Consider the following 23,053-nt stretch of genomic DNA (forward strand, 5'->3'; position numbering starts at 1 on the left):
TACCCCTGTGCATACCTTGCCAGGACAGTCATTAGAGTAGCTCATAGAATTCCAACTGGATAACGCTGTTGATTGATGGCTTTTCTTCCCAACAGCCTAAGGTACTACAGAAGCTAGCCATGGGGTGGGGCGGGGAGGTTTTCTAGTCCATACCAACTTGATTTTGTCCCACGACCAAAGGGTGTGGTCTCTTCAGCAGTAGGGTCTTAGAGCCTTTTCCTCTTTAAATTCTTACTTCTTAGATGAGGAAACCACGTCCTAGAGAAAGGACATGAATTTTTCCATGTCACGTAAATAGCTGATAGCAGGAAGTAGAAGTAATAACGTATTTTGAGGTTCTAATCTACTTGCCCATAACTTGCACCTCACACATTAACTGCATGGCACTATATTTGCACAGTACAAGGAAGAGGAAAGTCAAGAAGGACAACAACTTTCTAAAACCCACACTTAAATTGGTTGTGCTACATCACACAGCTAAAACTGAGTTTTGCCTCCAAAGCTGAAGCCTACACCAGTACATAGAGCCGTAGAGAGCTCTACTGTTCACCCTCCCAATCTGCCTGGCTAAAAGTAAGTGTTGTTTTCAGTAGCGTGCGTGTGTAATATGGTATGGTATATTCATGTGTGTGCACACATGTGTACATGCAGAAGCCAGTGGACATTGGTTATCTTCTTCTATCACCTTTATCTTATTCCCTTGAGGCGAGCCTCTCATTGAATCTGAAATTCACCATCCTGGTTAGGCTGCCTGGCCAGCAAACTCATGGGGTCCACTGCTGAGGTTACAGGCACACATGGCCGTGCCCACCTTTTACATGGATGCTGGGGATATGAATGAACTCACTCTTCGTGTTTCCACAGTGTCTTCGTTTGTTTGTTTGTTTGTTTGTTTGTTTTTTGTTGTCATGATAAAGGCCATGACTAAAAGTAACTTGGGAAAGAAAGGGTTTATTTTAGCATACAGATTTCAGTCTATCATGGAGGGGAGTCGGTATAGGAACTCAAGACAGATTCATGAAGGCAGGAACTGAAGCAGAGACAATACAGGAACACTGCTTACTGGCTTGCTACCACTGATTCTCTCAGCCTGTTTTCTTATCTAGGGTCGCCTGTTAACGGGAAGTGCCCCCCCATAGCAATATGACCAACATGTCAATTATTTATTAAGGAAATGCCCCACAGCTTGCCTACCAGCTAATCCCATAGAGACATTTTGTCCCATGAGGTTCCTCCCTCCCGGATGACCACCGTCCAGTTGACAATGAACTTACCACACTCAGTGTCATCCTTACTCACAGACCCTCTTCTCAGTCCCTCAGCTGCTTTTAAAGTTTCCTCTTATTCCCTTCATAACGTTTTCACTTTAATGAACATTTTATGTATCAGTAGTAATGTTAAGTTCTGAATTAAAATGTGAATAAAGACACATATGTGATCTCTCCCTGCAAAATTCTAGATCCCTCCCCTAACATGAGAATAGGAAAGGAATATGAATAAATGCTATACACACTTTATTCTTCAGACTACATCAAGGTTTTAATTCAAGCAGGTCCCAAGAAAAGAAGCATAAGGGGGCAGATCCAGAGGTTGTCTCCATAGAAAAATTATACAGAGAAACAGTCTGATTAGATAATCACCGTTACACTGCCTTCAAACCCAGGTTTGTTTCAAAGTCATTAGCTCCTCCTCGCTGGCAGTCAGCTGAGTGGGTGGGTAACTGGGTGCTTCCCAGAAGAGGTCTTAATCTTATTAAAGTTTATCAGAAAATTGCTCACGCATTTATCAACACTAATCTCTTCCCAGAAGGAAGTTGGGAATTACATCATTGCAGAGATACAGTGCCCCAGGTTGGGGACGGTTGCCTTATCAACCATGTGTTCAAGCCAGAGGGCAGAGTAGAAGCCACAGACAGCAACATTGTAACTAGCGCAGTGTTTGTTATAGAGCAGGCACCATGCTTTTTGCTGACAGCTAGAAACTCCTTTAGTTTTCACATAGTTCTCTGAGGTAGGGGTTTTACTAGCCCCCCTTCACAGGAAAGTAATTTCCTTTCTGTGGCTGTGACAAAAGCCATGACCAAAATGCCACTTAAGAGAGCAAGGAATTTATTGGGCTTACACTTTCAAGTCACAGTTCATCTCTGAAGGAAGTCAATGCAGGCCAACGTAGTATTACCAAGGAATTAACTTCGCAGCTGAGAAGTCCGCAGCATGGACCATGAGGGGTTCTGCTTACTAGCTGGCTGTCTTGTTGGCACATATTTATCTGGATTTTGTAGACCCCTCAGGATCACTTCTACAAGGAATTGTGCTGCCCATGATAGATCAATTAAAGCAATTAAGACAATCTCCCACAGACATTCCTGCAAGCCAATCTGATCCAGGCAATTGGTCATATGAGACTCCCTCTTCATTTGGCTCTAGACTGTGTCAAGTTGACAGTTAAAGCCAACTGGAGCATTGTTCAAGACCTTAGAGCTAGGATGTAGCCATGTCAAATGAAGTAGATTACAACAGTTTAAAAGATCTTAATTGGCCTTATATTCTATTCTAGACTATGACAACACTTTGTTCCTTGGCATAGAGTAATAGTTCCAATGAGCCAAGAGAAGTTGGCTTTATAAACTAAGAAGGGTTAAAGATGAGAGTTCACAAAACAAAAAGCAGATCGGGTGTCCCAAGCTTTCTTTCCTTGTTTGGTGGAGATAGGGAGACAGACAATTAGAAAATAACTCAAAGGTTAAAATTAACCCCTTTCATGTAGGAACTGAGGTAGCTTTATTGGCCTCTAGGTGGGTGATTTGACTTCTTCTATATAGGCAGGTCAGACTCTGGAGTTTGTTTATGCAGAACTGAAGCATCTCCATGTTGGTTTTTAGTTTGGTCTCTTGGGACCATTTGTAAGAACGTTGGACTGATTAATTGCAGAAAGGTCCCCCAGGAAGTCATAGGGTAGGTCCAAGGTCTTTCCGAAGTAGAACAGAAGGAGGAAGACTTCTGGAAGATGGTACCCACCTACGGTGTGATTGGAAGCTCTGGGCTCCGTCTTGGGCTTCCTAGAAAATCCAATAGGGCTGTGACTTTGTCGCTAGGGGTGGTAGCTTCACATTGCAGGTAGATTTCCAGATCTGGTTCTGGACTGGTCTGGACTAAGGGCACCCTCTCCACCTTTGAACTCTGTAGATGAAAAGCAGGCACAGGCGTGAACTCAGCCAGTAGGGGAGGGGCTGGCTTTAGACCCTCTGAGCTCTAGCCTGTTCAGCATCTCCAAGTCTTTTCGCTAAGACCTCACTCATCAGAGGAAGAATTCGGAGCAGTGGTTAAGAAGAGACAGCCCCACACTGCAGTGCCGAGAAGAGCAAGAATAATTTGGGTTTCACCAGGACGAGTCTCAAAGGGAGCTTGTGCAGTTAGTTCCATACCAGAAGAGCCATTCAGAGCCGACCCCACAAGAAGTGTGGGAGCTCCTTTCTGGGTGAAAACTTAAAGAAAGCATTTAAAACTATGTCACCGACAAAAACCACTCTTTTCCCAATCCAGTTACATGATTTTAATGTATTGTCTCTCCTATACGTCTATACAGGCTACGGATTTAGTCCAAGGTGCAAATCTGCTGTCTTGCATTTGGCTTGTTTTCAATGGCCAGCGGATCATAAACATTTTTCATGTTTCTGCATAATTATCATTTTAATGACCACATAATATTCCATTGTGCAGAGGGTAGTGTAATTTATTAAGCCATTCCCCTTAATGTTGGCCATTTATATGTTTTCAGTTTGGGGCTTTTATAGATAATACTGCAGTGAGCATCTTCCTGTAAATAGGATCTGGCTGCTGTTGAATTTCCATAGGAATAATTCTTAATAGAGGAATTACTAGAACACAGACATGTATATGACTCCTTTCTGTGTTGCCGAATCGCTTTCTAAAGAAAATATTGTTTAATACAGTGTCATCACTCTGGAATGTATCTGCTGGCTTTATTTCGACTTCAGCAGCAGTTAGCAAGAGCGTTTCTTCCTAATCTAATAAAGTTGTGTCGAATTTGCTGTCCTCTGCACTCCTTTGTTGACTTGTAGTGGTTACCGTTTCGCCATATGCTTACTTACGTTATATATAGTTTATCATGCGATATCTGTATCTAATATAGTTCTGATTTTTTCCTTATGAATGTAAATAGTCTCTTCATAGATCATAAATATCAATCATTTTTGTCCCGTTGGCCCAGATGTTTAGTTTGCCATCCTTTCTTGGGTCTTGGGGAAACTTTACTTTGCCATGTGTAGGGATCATTAAATCATTAATCTGCAAATACTAAAAACTTTTTTTTTAAATAAAAAGAGAGACAGTGGTTCGCCTTGGAGCTTTGGAGTGTGTAACATGCCTGCCATCATTCCGTCATCACGTGTCATTTTGTGGGCAGATTTCCCTCCAGACCCCAAGGACAGAATCTTCTTGGATATTATATGCTAATGAGAAAATAAATAACAAGCAAAAACATAACTAAGATGTCAGCAAGAAATCCTACAGGGAAAAATGAAGCAGGAGCAGGTGCTAGGGAATGATTTAGTCCTCAGGAAAGGTCACTCACAAAGCAGTGTTGGTGAGGAAGGACAGGATGGCCTCCCTTGAAAGGTGTCACAGACACAGGACACTAACGGAGGTGACTTGAGAACATGGGGCTGAGACGGGGGATGAGGAAATCTCTGGGACTGGACTGAGGGCATGAGTCAGGGGACCATTTGTCTGGGGATGGGAGACCAGGGGCATGGGATTTAATCTGAGGAGACTGACAGGGCCTCGGAAGGTGTGATCTGCTTCGCCATCTAACTAGATCAATAGATCGTTTTATAGTAAAATCATTTTCTAGGGGTGTAATCCTGTCACATGCAAGAGATAATTCTGCCTTTTCTTTGTCAGTATCTATTCCCCTTCTGCCAGTCTTTAATGTTTTGACAAGAGCATTCAAGAAAATGTAAAATAATTACATCTTTATTAATAATTTCAATAACAGTGATAATAGTAGGCATCTTTATGTGTTCTGAATTTAGAGCAATTATTACTAACTTAAAGTTGGATGCTTTATGATATTAATGAAGGTTCCTTTAATTCTACTTCTTAAAGTTTTATTGGGAACAATAGTTGAAGTCTATAAAATACCTCTTAAGTATGCAGTAAAATTATAAGATGCTTTTCCCTGCTAGCATCTGAATGTAGTGTAGTATATCATAATAGTAGAAACTCCCATCTTCACCTGTCGCCCCAGTGTAAAGCTATTTTGTCCTGGTATAGTTTTAATGTATTATTTCTTTTGTTCAGAGGGGGTTGGGGCTGGGGTGGGGGGAGCGATAATTCACAGCACACTTGTGGAGGACAGAGAACAACTTGCAGAAGTTGGTTCTCTCCTTCTATAATGTGGGCCCCAGGTATCAAATGTAGGTTATAACATAGGGCCAAGTGCCCATACCTGCTAGCCAGCTCACTGGCTCAGTATCCTTTATAGTTTGTACTCGGTGTCAGCCCCGCCCAGCCCAGCCTAGCCCCGCCCACCCCGCCCTGCCCAGCCCCGCCCCTCCACCGCGGCTCTCTGTTCGGTTTTTCCTAAAGACCGACATTTTTTTAACTGCTTACTTATTTTTGTGGTGCTAGAGATCAAACCTAGAACTTTCACCTTCAGAGCAGTCGTTGAACCTCCAAAGCTCCATCCCCAGCTCTAGTTTTTGTTTCCAAAGGGACTGTACGTCCATAGTTCAAGGGATCGCATTGCTTAATAAACTCAATGAAAAACAGCAATCTCCCCACCTTACACCGTATCCCATTTCTAGCTTTTTCCCCATCTTACTGTCAATTTCGTTATCTCTGAAAACATACCTTTCCTCCTATTCTCATTTCCTACCCCAGGCGTGGCTGCCTATTGACTGTCTCTTGTAGAAGATGGTGGTTTAACTCTCCCTCCCTAGAGCTAGATGAGAGACACACATCCCCCATATCCCAACTTTGTATCCAGGTCAGGGCTGGGTGGTGAGCATTTGTATCTCTGGACCAGAGTCCAGGCAGGATGGTGAGTGTCTGTTTGTATCACTAGGCATCATTCATCCCTTGCCCGGCAGCTTGAAAACCTTCATGTGTAAGTTTTTGTTTCTAAAATTAATAATTGCCTTTTGTTTCTAAGTTGTTGTTTTGCTTTGGTTTCTGTGGAGGTTTTTTTTCCCCCTGTATATTTATCATTAATTCAGTTCTAACATAACCGTAACTAAATAAGTACTTTCTTAGTCCTTTCAGACATACGGGGCAATGTGTGAATTTCAGCCATATTCCATTCTTGTCTGATGGATGTGACAGGCAGCTGTCAGCCTGGGGTCATCTTTTGCCCTCATCCCAAGGATTCCCTCCTCCCAGCTGTATCACCATCTCTGGTTTCCTGGCACTTATATGTTCCTTTCTTATATGTATTCTGATGTATTCTTTATATGTATTCTGATGGACTACATCCTCCTGTAGTCTCAGAAACACATACCTGACATGCCTTTTCTTTCCCTCTGTTATTTAACTATTGTTTTTTTTTTCTCTTAAGCACATTCCATATCGAAAAGCACATATGGGGCAGGGACAGAATAATGAGTATAATGGCCTATATGTATGTATAAAATGGCTTATGGTAAACCATTATTTTGTATGCTGGCTTAAAAATTATAAAAAGAAAAATTAAGAGAATTATAATGATACACTCAGTTTAATATAAATACTCAAGTAGCCTTTAATAAAATGAACATTATTAGACCTTCCAGAATGCTCTCCCTCTCCAGGGTAACAGCCACCAACCTTATTTGTATGGTAACACACTTCTCACTTTATTTTAATCAACTTTCATCTTTATCACATACATTTACCTTGTTGTGAACCTGCTAAAATAGAATTATATTTTATATGTGTTCCTTTAGGTCCTGTGTTTGTGAGAATCACCCATGTGGTTGTGTGCGTTTTTAGTCCATTTTCATTACTTATTCCATTGTGTGACTATGTGAGAAAAGTTAAACAAAACAAAACAACAAACAAAAAAAAACAAAACAAATAAACAAACAAAAAAACCTTACTGGTGAGCAGCTCTTTCCAGATTGGGGAAAATCAGTCAAGGCACTGCAAATCTGAGCGTGTCTCCTGGTTTCCATGTGCACGTGCTACATGTCCATACACGAGTCTGTCAATATTTCTCTCACTCTGGTAAAATCACAGAGATAATCCGCTTAAAGGAGAAGGGTGGGGTTTTCACTCCCATGGTTTCAGAGGCTTCAAGCTTGGTTTCTTGACCCTATTATTTGGAGTCTGAGCTGAAGCTAAACATTGTAGCAAAGAGAATGGCACAACAAAGCTCACTCTTAAGTGGCCAGGAAGTAGAAGGCAGAGGATCTACCCCCAGCGTCCTGCCTTCTCCAACCACACCCCGCCTACTAATGTGGCCTGTTGGGCTATGAACCATCCGTGCAGCAAGCCGTTGATGTCGCCTCTGATCCAGTCACTTCTCTATCCCTCCACCAGCTAGGAGCCAAACCTGCCACACGTGAGCATTTGAGAACATTCCATGTCCAAACCACAAAATATGCCTGGCTTCTCTCTAGACAACCTTAAACTGGTTCTAACCAAATGTATCCACTTTACAGTCTGTGCAGCTCTACCTGTCAGCACTGTCGCTGACAGGGCCTTCTCTGTTTGCTGTTTTCATGCGCTCAGCCTACTTTCGGCTCTCATTTCCTTGGTGTTGAGACCACCTATCTTTTCTCACATCCATCATCTGTTTGGACATGCGCTGGCCTCCTCGATTTCTCTAGCCTCTCTGGTTTGAAATCTCAGTTCTCCATCTCTGAAGTGTTCTGCGGGTCCAGCGGTCATCTTGCGTAGGGCCTCCTCGTTCTGTTGCTTAATTGTAATCGGAATGACTCGTGGTGACATCAAATTCCTTTGCTCAGTTTACCAACTGAATTTTGGCTAAATTTAGCCAATGGAAAATCCTAACAGATTACAGGGAACTTGAAATAGGAGACGTTGTAGTTTCTCTTTTCTCCTCCTCTTCCTCCTCCTCCTCCTCCTCCTCCTCCTCCTCCTCCTCCTCCTCCTCCTCCTCCTCCTCCACTTCTTCTTCTCCTTCTCCTTCTCCTTCTCCTTCTCCTTCTCCTTCTCCTTCTCCTTCTCCTTCTCCTTCTCCTTCTCCTCCTTCTCCTTCTCCTTCTCCTCCTTCTCCTTCTCCTTCTCCTTCTCCTTCTCCTTCTCCTTCTCCTTCTCCTTCTCCTTCTCCTTCTCCTTCTCCTTCTTCTTCTTCTTCTTCTTCTTCTTCTTCTTCTTCTTCTTCTTCTTCTTCTTCTCTTTACATTCACTTTACATCCCACTCACTGCCCCACCCTGGTCACTCCCTTCCACAATTCTTTCCTGCGTCACCCTCCCCTCCTCCTCTGGGAAGTGTGAGCCCCCTCTTGGAATCCCTGTACCCTGGAACATCAAGTCTCTATGAGTGTAGGTGCATCCTCTCCCACTGAGGCCAGGCAGGGCAGCCCAGCTAGCGGAATATATCCCACAGACAGCTTTTGGGATGGCTCCCATTCCAGTTGTTTGAGCCCCACGTGAAGACTAAGCTGCCCGTCTGCTACATACGTGTGGTGAGATCCAGGTCCAGCCTGTATGTGTTCTTAGGTTGTTGGTTCAGACTCTGAGAATCCGAAGGGTCTAGGTTAGTTGTTTCTAATTGAGTTTTTATCTCCTCAGAGGCCACAATCCCCCCCCCAATTCTTCCATAAGAGACCCCAAGCTTCATCCCCCATTTGGCTGTGGGTCTCTGCATCTGTTTCAGTCAGCTGCTGGGTGGAGTCTCTCAGAGGACAGTCATGCTAGACTCCTGACTGCAAATATAACAGGGTATCATTCATAGTGTCAGGGATTGGTGCTTGACCATGGTGTGGGTCCCATGTTGGGTTAGTTATTGTTTGGTCTTTCCCTCAGTCTCTGCTCCATCCCCTGTCCCTTTCATGTAGAAAGGATACATTTTGGGTTGAAAGTTTTGTAGGTGGGTTGGTGTCCTTACCTCTTTCTGGGGGGGGGGGGGGACTGTGGGTTGGGGTTCTTGCCTGACGACAGGAGGGATCCTTAGACTCACAGCATTGGGGATACGGAATCTCTTTTCTTGGAGCATCATTTCTGGCTGTGCCTATTCCAAACCTTCAGTTCTTGCTGAGGCAACGGTTTCATCCCCTGAACTCCCAGAAACATCCCCTATTCTGTTCTTCTCCATCCTTGGCTGGGGTCCCCTTCTGTGTCACCTCATGGTCTTAGTAAGTGACTGCTTGGTTGTTCGGTCCCAATACTTTCACATCTAACTCCTGTATCAGACCCCCTCTCTGAAGCTGTCTGACCCAGGCTTTGCTTCTATGCCTGGCTCCCCTAACTGAAGCAGGCTCAGAGAGTGGCCGGCACATTGCTGCGGGTGGGATAGAGGTAAAAAACCCGTCTATTTTTCACGGTCTGATTCCACCTTAAGATTCTTTGCTCCTACCACCTGCTGCTCTTACTCAGCCGGTCTCCTGGTCTCCTGTGGAAGTCTTGCAGGTGACTCCTCCCACCACGTAATGCTCGTCTCTACGTTCTGAGGCTCAACCCAACCGTGATTATTTCTTCTTTGAAGTCTTCCTTCGAGTCAAACAAAATCCTGAAGTTATGTTCTCTTGAGGCTAGAAAGGAGTTTAGGTGGTGCCTCTGCTGGCTTCTTGAGCTCTCACTTTATTTCCCTGAGGTCCCTGACACCTGCAGAACAAAGATTTAGGAAACCCTGCTCGTAGGCAAAGGTCTGGTTCAAATTTGTGTCAGTAGGTATTCATCTGTGAGTTTAAGCAGCACGCAGGAGTTGGCACTGGTCTCACAGCAGAGTATGGATTAACTTAACCAGAGCCATTTTCCACCAGACGCCTGGTACACTTGGCTGTAGGTCGGGGATTGGGTGAGAGAGGTGGGAAGCATAGACATCAACTGCTTGGTTGTTCAGTCCCATTTCATTCAGAAAAGAAGCGTAGCTCAGAGAAAGGAAAATTGAGAAAATACAAGACAAGCTAGCCGTTACCAAAGGCTGAAGGGGGGGGGGGGCTAGCACGTTAGGAGAGGAAACCAGAGTGAGCCACCAGGTTAGCTTTAATGAGAGAATGACTTAGGATGTCCCACGATCCATCAAAAATCTACGTTCCCTGATTAGAGGACTACCACGAAGACCAAGAAGATAAACTGTAAAACTTGCGAGGCAAACATTACTAAATTCAGTTTGAAATTGGTGGCTTTCCCTACGCTCACAAACAAACCTTTAGAGAAGCTCATGGCATAAAGTCCTGTTCCTTACCAAAACCAAACCAAACCACAACAACGTCAAGCCTTGAGAGCAAACTTTTACAATATCTCCAATAGAAAGCTCTTAAGCCAGCCAAGAAGGAAAGGACAGTAACATAAATAAAATAGAACTGGACAGAGTTGGATTCTTCACAGCAACCGTGGCAGCCAGAGGACATCTTCAAAATGCTGGTGGGATTCCATTTTGGAATTTTATGTGAATACATATGAAGTTGGACAACAACATCTGAGAGAATTCACATTGGAAGATTGTCATCAAAGGACTATCAGTGAGGAGACTCATTGCACAGGGAAGCAAAAGGGGCTGTGAGGAATGAGGAGTGGGGATGTTGGTAAGCAAACGGTTAATCATATATATATAGCCAAGACTTCTTAAATTTTTTTTTGACTTGCAAACTCTTTTGGCCCAAGAAAATATTTATTATATTGCTTCAGATATGTAAGACTGGAAAGTAGATATACTACTAATAAATGATACATTTTAAAGCAATTCTGTTATTCCTATAGCTTTACCTTGCAGGATTGAGTCCCTTCAGCAGTTTTCAGAGCTAACAAGTATTTAGATTTTACCTTTATTAATTCTCAGGATGCACGTAACATAAGTACATCATACAAAATGGCACATTTTGTGTTTATAGCCATTTCAGAAATTGCTGGAAATTCTGCCCTAATGTGAAGTTCATTTAATGGTGTGTGTGTGTGTGTGTGTCTGTGTGTCTGTATGTGTGTGTCTGTGTGTATGTATGTGTGTATATGTGTGTCTGTGTGTCTGTGTGTATGTATGTGTGTATATGTGTATGTATGTGTGTCTGTGTATGTATGTATGTGTGTCTGTGTGTATGTATGTGTGTATATGTGTATGTATGTGTGTCTGTGTATGTATGTATGTGTGTCTGTGTGTATGTATGTGTGTCTGTGTGTGTGTCTGTGTGTATGTATGTGTGTATGTGTATGTATGTGTGTATGTGTATGTATGTGTGTATGTGTGTGTATGTGTGTATGTGTGTGTATGTGTGTATGTATGTGTGTCTGTGTGTGTGTCTGTGTGTATGTATGTGTGTATGTGTATGTATGTGTTATGTGTGTGTATGTGTGTATGTATGTCTATGTGTGTATATGTGTGTGTATTGTGTGTATGTGTGTGTTTGTGCGTGATCATGTATGTGTGTGTATGTGTCTCAAGCCAGCAAACCAAATAGCAACTCAAAGCATTTTGAAGTATAATTATGTCATTTAACCCCCTCCCTTTTCTCTCTCCAAACCCTGTATTCCCACACTTCCAAATGTATGCCTTTTTCTCTAACTATTCTTTTTTTTCTTTTTTTTTTTTTCGGAGCTGGGGACCGAACCTAGGGCCTTGCACTTGCTAGGCAAGCGATCTACCACTGAGCTAAATCCCCAACCCCTTCTCTAACTATTCTTATATGCGTATATCTATATGTTCATTAATATACAAGCACAACCTGCTCAGTCCATATAATGTTACTTGGCATGTATATTATTTCAAGTCTTAAAATCAAACAGAACACAATACAACCTAAATATATACCCAATCTGATGCTTGCCTGATGAGGAAGGACTGCAGGAACATGGAAAGTCTTCCTTTCCCCTAACTAGGCTGTTATCTTTTTATAAGAGCAGCAATGTTGTACTTAGAGCACTTCATAACAGACAAGTCCGGAATCTGAGCTGAGGCACTCAGGCGGTTCATTGGTTTCATGTGATGCGGTGGTGTGCACAGAACAAGGTGCACATGCATGGGCCCAGAGCCAAGGCTGCACACGACATGGGAGAGCACTGCCTGACATACCTCAGGTTCACTCTGCCTATGCTTTGGAAATAGCTTTCGCTTGTTCATTCAGAATACATTTAACTGTTGTCCATTTTTCTCTCCGTTCTTCATGGGTAGCTACTACCTGTGGAGTTGTGACCCACAGCTTAATGATAAATCTAATAAACCAATAAGCAACATTAACTTTATAAAAAGCCCTGATATTAATGATCAGCGATGGGGAGAGAAATATGAACCTGAGAGTAAGTAAGCTGAGAGTCAGACAGAGAGAGAAATCCAGGCTCCAGGCACAGAAACAAGGACAAGTGAACAACTCTCCCCCTTGACAGGTAGGATAGACCAATGCGTTAGCAAGCAGAGCATGTGAGAGTCAGCCATGTTACTTAATGTAGGGGCTCCACCTCTACCCCCAGAGAATATATGACCACAAAAGCAATTCCAAAGCCCAGCCTTATGTCAGCTTATAGAGCAAAGCGTAACAGATTATGAGTGTGCTTTACGTGAGGCGTGCACAGTGTGTCAGCATTTGGTAAATGGAGGTAAACCCAGGGCCACGGATTGCCATAGCATAGGAATGCCTCAAGGACCCAATCGCAAGTTAACAACACCTTCTTCTGAGGCAGAGGGAATAGGCTTAGGTTGGACAAAAGCCTACTTCACATCATATGTGTGTTTCTAATATTTTCTGTTGGTGTGAATATTACTTAAAACTATGAAGTACAAAAATGGGCATCTGTCAAAAACAAAAGCATCAAAACAATAGAGACATGATAAAACAACATGTTATCCATGTCAGTGTCTGTACGGTGGACCACTGTTAGCCCAGAGAGGATCAGTATGCCTGTGCGTGCGTGCATGCGTGCGTACATGCGTGTGTGCACGTGCATGTGTGTATGTGTGTATGTGTGTGTATGTATGTCTATGTGTGTATATGTGTGTGTATTGTGTGTATGTGTGTGTTTGTGCATGATCATGTATGTGTGTGTATGTGTGTGTGTATGTGCGCGTGCGCTAGTTACAGGATACTCCAGGAAGGATAGATTGTTTGCTAGATCTCAAGGTTAGGTAGGGTTGAGGTTTAGTGGGAGGGGAAGGCATGCTACGTGATTTTTTTTTTTTTTGGTTCTTTTTTTCGGAGTTGGGGACCGAACCCAGGGCCTTGCGCTTCCTAGGCAAGCGCTCTACCACTGAGATAAATCCCCAACCCTGGCATGCTACATGATTAACCTCTGGGAGTTGGGATGTGGTTCAGTGGGTAGAGAGCTTGCCTACCACTGAAGAAACTTTGGGTTCGATCCCAGCACCACATAAACCTGGATTGTGATGTTATAGCTCTGTCATCTCAGCACTTGGGAGAGGAGGCAGGAGGATTCGAAGCTTCAAGGTCATCATCAGGTATACAGAGAGTTTGAGGCCAGCTTGGGCTCCTCTGTGAAATCCTGCTTACTTGGAAGATTTGAAATATTCCTCTAGGAGCGATTCATCTTAGGAACTGACTGTCACTGGTGCCCTAGAGATCGTCCCACAGAGAGAGAGGCTGGCAGAGAGGAGACTAGATGTCATAGTCTGAGTCAGAAATGTGTTTGAATGTTCTGAACCCAGCTACTGGCACTATCTTGGAAAGCCAGGGGTCCTTTGAGGACAGGCATAGCTGGTAGAGGTGGTTCCCTAGACAGGGGTCTTTGATCATCTTAGACCTGTCTGCCATAGGTCTGTGCTTTCAAGCCCACCAAAATGTAAGGCAGGAAAGAGCTCTACCAATGCCAGGGACTCTGCCATGCCTCCTCCGCCATCATGGACTGAAACGTTAGGAAACAAAACAGAGCAGCTCTTCCCTTTATAGTGCTCTGCCCGGCACTTGGTCTTAGCAACTACTAATACAGTGGATACCATGCCCGGTGTAGAAGTAGCAAGCCTACTATTCTCAGAGAAAAGCTGGACACACTTGAGAGTTTCTGTAATGGATTTAATGGTGTTGTTACTACTGGCATCCCCAGCTGCCGGCCTCTGCAGGAACTGGCTGCTGTCCCTGGTGGATAAGACTGGATCCGATCCATAAGCATCTTTGGAGTGGTCTTTCTGCATAGGTAGGGCCTGAAGAGGCAGCTACATTCCTAGCTTGGGAGTTCAGAGCTCCATACTGTCTCCTACACTGTCTCCTATAATTGGAGGCTCAGTTAGAGCTCACCACCCCTCTCTTCTCCGACTTTCCTCGCTGCACCGGAGGAGGTGACCACTTGATTGGCTGCTCCCTCATGCCACGCCTTCCTAGTCTAGCAAATTCAATTCCCTCCAACCAGCATGTGCCAGTACCGATTCCGGTTAAGTAAGATGGCAGCTCACAAGCTCTGCAGTGGTGGAACTAGAGAGAACTCTTAAAGGGCACTTTAGTCCTTTGGTTTTATTTCATAGGAAAACCAGAGGAGCAGAGGGCGGGACCCTAGAGGGACCCCATCAGAGAGGTACCGGAAGCACAGGCACCCTCTCTTCAGTCCTGGTAGATCGAATGGCTTGCTCTCAAGCAGCCTCAGGTGGTGGTTGCTTCGCTGAGGTAGCAATGCAGCTGGGACTAGTTGGCCAGAATGGAGGGGATGTGCTTCCCAGCCCTCCTAAGGTTGGTGCTTGTTAAAGCATGTGCGAGGGAATGTTGATTCTGCAGTTAAGTTCTCTTTATTGCTAATCTGCACAAAGAAATGTTAATGATTTTAATTGCGGGGTTGGGTTAATGCATCATGTAAATGATTTTATTTAGAAAGTGCAAACTAATCCGCCTTGCAGAAAAGTTCTCTCCCAGAGCCCTCCCACCTGCGAGTCTGTCCTGCGCAGGGCAGGGAGATGGGCGTGGCCAATTCCAGGGCTGCTTCCTGCTTCCACTGAGCCTGACCACTGCACTCTTCACCTCACACGGAAACCATAAGTCCTAGTCTCTCTGCCTCCCCTTGCCTGCCTCAGGGTGTGGACTGAAGGTCGGCGACAGAGATAGGAGTTCCCTCCATGCTGTTGGATCTGGATCCTCCGAGTCATCCCAGCTCCTGCCTGCTGACTTTAAAGCGGTTCCCGCCAACCAGGCTGATTATTCCATCATTTGTTTCAACCTGAAAATAAAGACAGATAAAGAGAAAATATTCCGGGAACAATGCCAAGCCGAAGACATTAAATTATTAAGCGATCTCTATCTGGGTAATGGATTTATGCCCTTTAACAACTTAAAAAGAAATATAATGTTTTCCAATACCCTCTTTTAGGGGACTTCTTATAAATGAACTGTCCATTTTATTAGTATTAAAGGAAATAGGGATTGAATCGGCGCTTCCAGGGAGGACGATTATCCACGGATTTTTCCTTAGAGCTGGGGGAAATTAACAGTGTGGAATAATCCACACAGTTTTTTTTCTAAAGGGCACTTTATAAGCGATTGCATAGTAAATTGGAAAATGTATAACTATCCATCAAGGTAAATCTTGGGAATAAAATAATTAGAAACCACACAGCCGTGGCCAGGGAAGATGAGCACTAAAATTAGACTTTGTGTAGCTGTGTTTGATGTCACCCAAGTGGGTCCTGGTAGAGTCATGGTGGAGTCCAGCAAGGTTCAGACAGGCTAAGAGTTCATGGAGAGCTGTCCTATAGACTTGTGGGGTCTGAGGGCATTTGGGAGGTTGGGTTCGTGGGAGGAGTGCTAGGTTTCACTGGAATCTGGCAGCCACCCTGGTTTTTCCCCTCCCTTCTCCTGACCCTGGCTGCCTGCACCTCAGCCTGGCAGCGCTCCCCTGCTTGTCTTCTGCCTGTCTTTCCAGATGGTTTGAAGCTCTGTGGTTGCTCGCTGAGAGCCAGATGGATTCCTTCCGTGAGGGTCAGGGGACAAGGGAGGACGGGAAAATATCCTTGTGCTAAAATCTCGTCTGTGAGAGAGAATGTGAGTCGGTGCATGTGGTGTGAGTGAGTACACAGGTGTGTGTGTGTGTGTGAGAGAGAGAGAGAGACAGACAGACAGAGACAGAGAGACAGACAGAGACAGAGAGAGACAGAGACAGTTTGACAGAGAGCCAGAGACAAAGAGGGAAATAAATTTTGAGCTAAAAGGCATGTGGTCTTGACTTCACAAAGCCTCTTTGCTGTTGATGTCCAAGAAACATTGTGGGCCTGAGGGATGGGATAGCGATCAGAGATCAGAGTGTGCCAGGGTAGCTTCCCTGCTTCCTGCCACGTGCCCCACCCTTGGCGGCTGCTCTCCAGCCAGTGGGTGGAACGGGTCAGTGAGAAGAGGTTCTGTTGGGGAGAAAGAGGCAGAGGTGAGGGCAAGGAGAGGTCTTGGAGAAATTGCTCCTCCCGTGGACATCAAGGCTCCAGCCTTACAGCTCTTCCCAGGCAAGGATCCCGCAGTCTGTGTGGTGCCTAGAGTCATCTGGGGGAAAGCGTTCACCCTCAGAGTAACTCTTTACAAGTCATCTGTTGCCAGATCTAGCCTCTGGTGTAGGACCTGTTGTAGTCCACGCGTCCTCTGGTACAGGCAGGGAGAATGAGGCCAGTACAGGCAAGGAGGTGAGGGGCACTCCTGCCGTCGTGGTCGTCACAGCTGCTCTGAGGTCAGAATGAGAGCGGCTGCCTTTGTCCTCACAGTCCCCCTTTCCCCACAGGCTGGTCTGCCAGCTGTGGTCCTGGCAGCACTCCGCCCAGTTAACCTTACCTGAGATCTTCTTCTGGGTCCCGGTTGAGATGCAGCTCTCTGCTGGCCTCCCCACTGCCCTCTCTCCTTGGTACCCATTTCCTTCCTCGGTGGAAGCAGGAAGCAGGAAGCAGGGTCTCATCACAGAACCCTTTTCAATACAGAAGCAGATGCCTTTACTGACCCCTCCTCAAGGTGTCGCCCTTTACCCAGGAGGGAAGGAGGAAGAGAGAAAAAGACTCCTTGTCTGCAACAGTGCTAAACTGAGCTGTTACAGTAACCCCATTGTGACCTCACGATGGTGAATTGTGACGTCACAGTCATTGTGCTCCACCTTGCCCTCGTCCTAACATTATAATGCTCTGTTTTTATGTCACAGTGCTGAATAGTGACACTGCAATGTCCTTTACTCGGCTATAATGCTCTATTTTGGTGTCACAATGCTTTAACAGTGACTTTACAATGTCCTTTGTTCCCTTATAACACTCTATTTTGATGTCACGGTGCTCAATCATGACATCACAATACTGGATAGTGACATCACGGTTCTCATTGGGCCATCAACATTGTATCATTACAATGTTGCATTGTGACATCATTCTGATAGTAACATTGCAACACTCCGTTTTAATGTCACACTGCTGAATAGTGACGTGACACTCTTACCTTCTATACCTATACCTTTCTAGGTTGCCCATACCTTTCCTTTCTCTCACGTCCCCATTTTTCCTTTAGTTCATAGGGCAAAGACCAGTGCAAGGATTTCTGTGGCAAATCCTTATGGAAAAGCAAGAATTAGTTAAATAGGACTTCCGTTCACTAGAGTCTGAGTCAGCAAAGCCTTAAAAGTCGGTCAGTTTGTTCCCTATCTGTTTTCGATTTTGGCCCATTCTAATCATGGCAGTTACAACAATAGGCAGCCAACTACAGGAGAACGCCAAGGTCTTCGGGATCTCTTGAATTCCCTGTGGTAAGGGAGAAACCAGAAGCAAAGAGATGGATGAAATTCAAGTACTATAATCCAGTGTCCATAGAGGGAGACAGGAAAACATTCCATCCTCCGCAACTAGCGAAGGGATGTACACGAAAAGAGGGGAGGCGCCTGTTCTCTGCCCCCATCAGGCACGACTGCCTTCGGGGATTTACTGGGACAAGGTAGGTGAAGGTGCTCTGCAGAACCCCGCCCTAGGAGATGTCTGGCAGGCATTCCCGGTAAGCACGCTGCTGGCTATCGCTCTTCTCTGATTGGAAGCAGGGCACAGTGACTTGGCAGCTCAGAGATGCTTGTCCAACCATTCCTGGTCCAGAGCACTTTGTCACCCACTCCTGGGGGGGGTGGCTATCCTTGAGTCTAAAGGCAGGGAGAGTGAGCCATCACTGTTTCAGGGCCTAGAAGTGGAGGACTGTCCCCCCCCCACCTCCTTGTCGAGTTGGACACAGTAGAGCTACCACAGAGAACATGTCCTGATCATCTCCAGATGCATTTCCACATATTGGCCTGGAGGGTGCAATGGTATGTCACCGAGTATTCCAATCCTCTAGTTAGCTTTCCCCCTAGGCCCATGACCTATACAGTCTCAGTTCTTGGCCACATTGGCAATCAGCCATAGCTTACCTAAAGGTGCTTCCACTGGTGGGTGTGCTTGGTGTACCCAGTGACACTCCGTTGGAGAAAACTGATTTTCTCTTTCTAAGCAGGTATCAGTTGTAAATAGCTTTTTGGTTAGGGGTGGGGCCACACGTCCACTTTCTCCCCTCAGTATGAGTACTCCATTAAGCTTGAGCCTGCGCAGGTCGTGTTCATGGTGCCATGGTCACCGTGTGTCCTACCACATCTGGAAGACACGAGACTCTCTGCTGTCTCTTCTGCATTGGCTCTCTGAGCCTCGAGGGGAGGGATTTGATAAAGAAATCCCGTTTAGGATTGATACTCTAAGACCTCTCACTCTCTTCATATTATCCAGCGAGAGTCTCTTTATTGTTTCCCATCTACCTCAGAATGAGCCTCTCTGATGTGGGGTGAGTGAGGTGCTGGTCTATGGCTATATCTGTGTGTCACCAGGAGTCATTTAGTCTTAGGTTCCTAATTATAATAGCATTAGCTTTTCCCCTAGGTCCATGACCTAAAGAGTCTCAGTTCTTGGCCACATTATCAAGGTCACACATAGGCTGCATCTCAAGAAGTATGTCTTAAATCCATTTTTTTAAAAAAGGTTGGTTTCACCCATGACATAGGTGCCACTAATGCAACAATATCTTTTGCAGGCAGGACTCTGTCATAGGTCACGGGTTTTGTAGCTAGGCAATATTATTACCTTTCTTCTCTATTAGCATGCAAGATACATTCTGGAACATTCTTGGTAGGCATGAAAACTGGTCCAGCCATTTATGGAAACCAGTATGGAGCTTCCTCAGGAAGTTGGGAATTGATCTACCTCACGATCCAGCCATATCGCTCTTGACCATTTACCCAAAGGACTTTTATATCCTACAACAGAGACGCTTGTTCATCGGTGTTCACGACTGCTCTGCTCCTAACCACCCAGAATTTGAAACAGCCTAGATGTCCTTTGGCTGACGAATGGGTAATGTGGTGCATTTATACAGTGGGATATCAGTCAGCCGTTAAGAAAAGTGAATTTATAAAAATTTCAGGTAAATGGATGGAGCTAGAAGCAAGCATCCTGAGTGAGGTGACTCGGGCCCCAGAGGACAAATATTGTATGTTTTCTCTTATATGTGGACGTTGCCTTTCAAGCTTTCAAATTGTGTGTTACCATCTGAGTGAGCACAGAAGTTAGGTGCCTAGTAAGGGACCAGGGGGAGGAGGGGATCTCCCAAGGGAGGGGAAATAGAATGTAGTGTCATGGAGAGACAAAGGGAAGCTAGAATAGGAGGGTTATATAGGGAGTGGAATAGAAGAAAAGGATACAGGAGGGGGTCTGGGGAGGGACAAAAAATATTAAAGGCCATGTGAAGAGCCACATAGAAACCTATTACTATAGAAGCTTTGTGTATGTGTGTGTGTGATGTACAATATATATATATATATATTATACATAATATATTATTATATATATTATACATAAAACAAATCTAAATGGAACTGCCAAATAAAAGGGGGAAAGGATACCCCGACACCAACTAGACGTCTTATAATGCCAGATAAAACCTCCAGTACTAGGAATGAGTTGTATCTGGTTGCGTTGTTTCCAAGGGGTCCCATAGGAAGCCCCAAATATCACAGGGTACTGCCAAAGCTACCTACTTTCTTCAGCCTGATGGTAAGGATCTAGCCTTGCTTTTGTTATCAAGCATGAAGAAGTTGATTGGTGTCTTAGAAGCCTTACCCTCATTGGCTATTGTTCTTTTATTTTTGAGACAGGGTCCCATGTAGCCCAAGCTGGATCCAGACTTACTATGTAGCCAGCTTTTCCCAAGGAAATGGGGATCTCTGTGCACAGGGTCAGGTGCGGAGTCAAGGGCTGATGGCTAGCTGGATGCTCCTAGGTCTTGGGGACTCTGTGTGTATATGTGTCTTTGTTCCCTGGAGGCACGTCTGCAGGGGGTTAGACCTGGCCACAGTCAGAGATAATGAAGACCCACACCCACTCTCACAGTCCCAGCACTGGAGCGCAGCTTAACAGGGCGATACACGGCGAGGGGGTCTCCGTTCCTCTTCTCCGCACCCAGGGTCTGTCCCTCATGCGAGCACACCCCAGATGCTCTCCAGGACACGCCCACTAGGAGTGAACTGTCCTGTCCTGTCTTCAAACATCTTACTCGTTCAACTTGTGAACCTGTGGAAGGCAAGGCTTGGCTCTGGTCCAAGACCAAATATCCTGTCCTCCTAGATGTTCAGCAGAGGTGACAGCCTGAAGCTGTGGGATCTGTACTACATCATGGATGAGAAGCTGGAGGAATGGCTAGCACTCCAGGGCCAGACTGCTTTCTTGGGGAAAGTTGGGGCCGTCTTTATCATCCCATCTGACTTTCACCTGGACTCTTTGCAGTCTCCTCCTGACCACTCCATCTCCTCAGCCATCTGACCCCAGTTACCCTGAGCAGAACCTGCTCAACTCTGCAGCTTCAGGAATGTATCTATTCCACTGAGGATGGAGACGCCGCTTGCCAGGCCCCTTGATCAGAAGCCCCTCATATCCCACCCTGCGCCCACATCCATTTGCCATCTGAGTCATCACCCTGTTAAAACGCAGATGCTCAACAGCCCCCATCAGCTACGATCCCTGTGTAGATTTGTAAGCATAGCACTACAGCATGCTGCCCGGGCTTGAGTCACCTCTCTCCTGTTTATAACTATGTGACCTGCGAAGGGGTGCGCACATTAGTAGCCCCAGCTGGGACACGACCGTAGTAACAGCACTCGCCTCTCAGAGACGCAGCTGGGAATAATGAACGGATCCTGGCAGGTGCTTGGCTTTCGGCCTCGTGCAGAATCATCAAATCTCACGGGCGTTTGTGCTGTCACAGCCATCACTATTTTCTCTGGCTAACTGAGGTGGAATTATCTGAGGAGAGTGAGTGGTGAGCATTCAGGGGGTAAGAACTGTGGCATGTGTGGTGTGCGCTGCATGGAGACTTGGCATGGAGACTCAAGAACTGGTCCTGGTGCAATGTGCCACCAGGAGTAGATGGCTCACTTCACGCTCTGGCCGGTGCGCCCGTGAGACTGAAATGTGAGAAGTTGTATCCCAGCCTCCTTCAGTCCACATAGGGACATCCATGTGAAAGGGTCCTGTGCAGAGGAGCCTGTACTCAATGGAGGTGCTTTGAAGGTCTTCTAAGGGTCTGTTGACCTGAAGACCAAAGGATGGGGGGTAGAGAGATATCCCAGCAGTTATGGGTCATGCATGATTCTGACATGCATATATACCAAGCTGAGTGTCCGTACAAATGCCCATAACCCCAGCTCCCAAGGGGCCGGAGCTGGGAGGACCAAGACTTTGGTTGTATCCAGCCTAGGCAAAATAGCTGGAGCCCCAGAGTCTGAGAGAGTCCCTGCCTCAAAGGAATCAGCAGAGAGTGCTGGGGAGGACAGCTGATGTCCTCCTCTGGCCTCTGTGTACATGTACACACCCACAAATACACTCATATATACACACATATAAACAAATCGTATTTTTACAAAGAAGAGTAAACAATGGCTGAGAGGAAGACTGTGCCATCGGCCTTCTTAGTACAGAGTTTGGGGAGTACTGACTTAACTGTCATTTTATGCTGAATTTGTGTGTGTATGAAAACATATATATATACACACACATATATATACATACATATATATATATATATATGACATTCTGAGTTTTAAAGATGTCCGTGTATGTGTGTATGAATATATATGTATATATATGACATTCTGAGTTTTAAAGATGTGCATGTATATGTGTGTGAATATATATGTATATATTCATATATATATGAAATTCTGAGTTTTTAAGATGTGTGTAGGTGTATATGTGTGTATATATATATGTATATATATGACATTCTGAGTTTTAAAGATGTATGTGTATGTGTGTATGAATATATATATGTATATATATATGACATGTTGAGTTTTAAAGATGTGTGTGTGTGTGTGTGTGTGTGTGTGTTTTGGGAAGATGTAAAGTAGGTTATGAAGATGGGTGGGGGAGATTACACAGCAGTCTATATGCACGGAATGCTACAGAACTTAGGTAGGGTGTACTTTAGAATTTCATGCTATGTTCACTTTATAATGGAAATAGGCGTATAAATCGAGCTAAAAAGCACATGGCTTTGCACCCTGTCTCTTTACTGTTGACTAAAATACGCTGCTTTCTTTCTGGATTTGGCATAAGTTAAAGTGTTTGCTTCATTTCTGCTGAGAGTAATGAGATGTTAATGAGATGCTAATGAGGGCAGGGTGTTCTAAAAACATAGAGGTGTTATTGAGAAAATACAATAGCAGCCATTCGTGCTCCCTGTGCATGTGGGAGAAGCCATCTAGGGAAGGCAACACTGGATCTCCTCTACCCTGGGGGTGGGCAGAGCTGAGGAAAGGGAGGACAAGAGATGGTTAGGGAGGGTGAGAAAGACAGACAGGTATTGCATATTTTCTCTCATTTGTAAAATCTAGCTTTAACTGCATAGGTCTGTGCTGGTGAGGAGCAAGATAGAACTTATCTGGGGAAAAGAATGGGTCTGGAGAGGAGGAGGCCGAGTTTATCGGCA

General features: G+C 45.0%; 1 protein-coding gene across 1 annotated transcript in view; it reads left to right on the forward strand.

Moving 5' to 3' along the window:
• Zbtb7c (zinc finger and BTB domain containing 7C) overlaps nt 1-23,053 on the forward strand; it is a 323,617-nt gene that overhangs the window by 142,523 nt on the left and 158,041 nt on the right.

The sequence above is a fragment of the Rattus norvegicus genome, chromosome 18 (genome assembly GCF_021556685.1).
Source record: "Rattus norvegicus strain SHRSP/BbbUtx chromosome 18, alternate assembly SHRSP_T2T, whole genome shotgun sequence".
Classification (NCBI taxonomy): domain Eukaryota; kingdom Metazoa; phylum Chordata; class Mammalia; order Rodentia; family Muridae; genus Rattus; species Rattus norvegicus.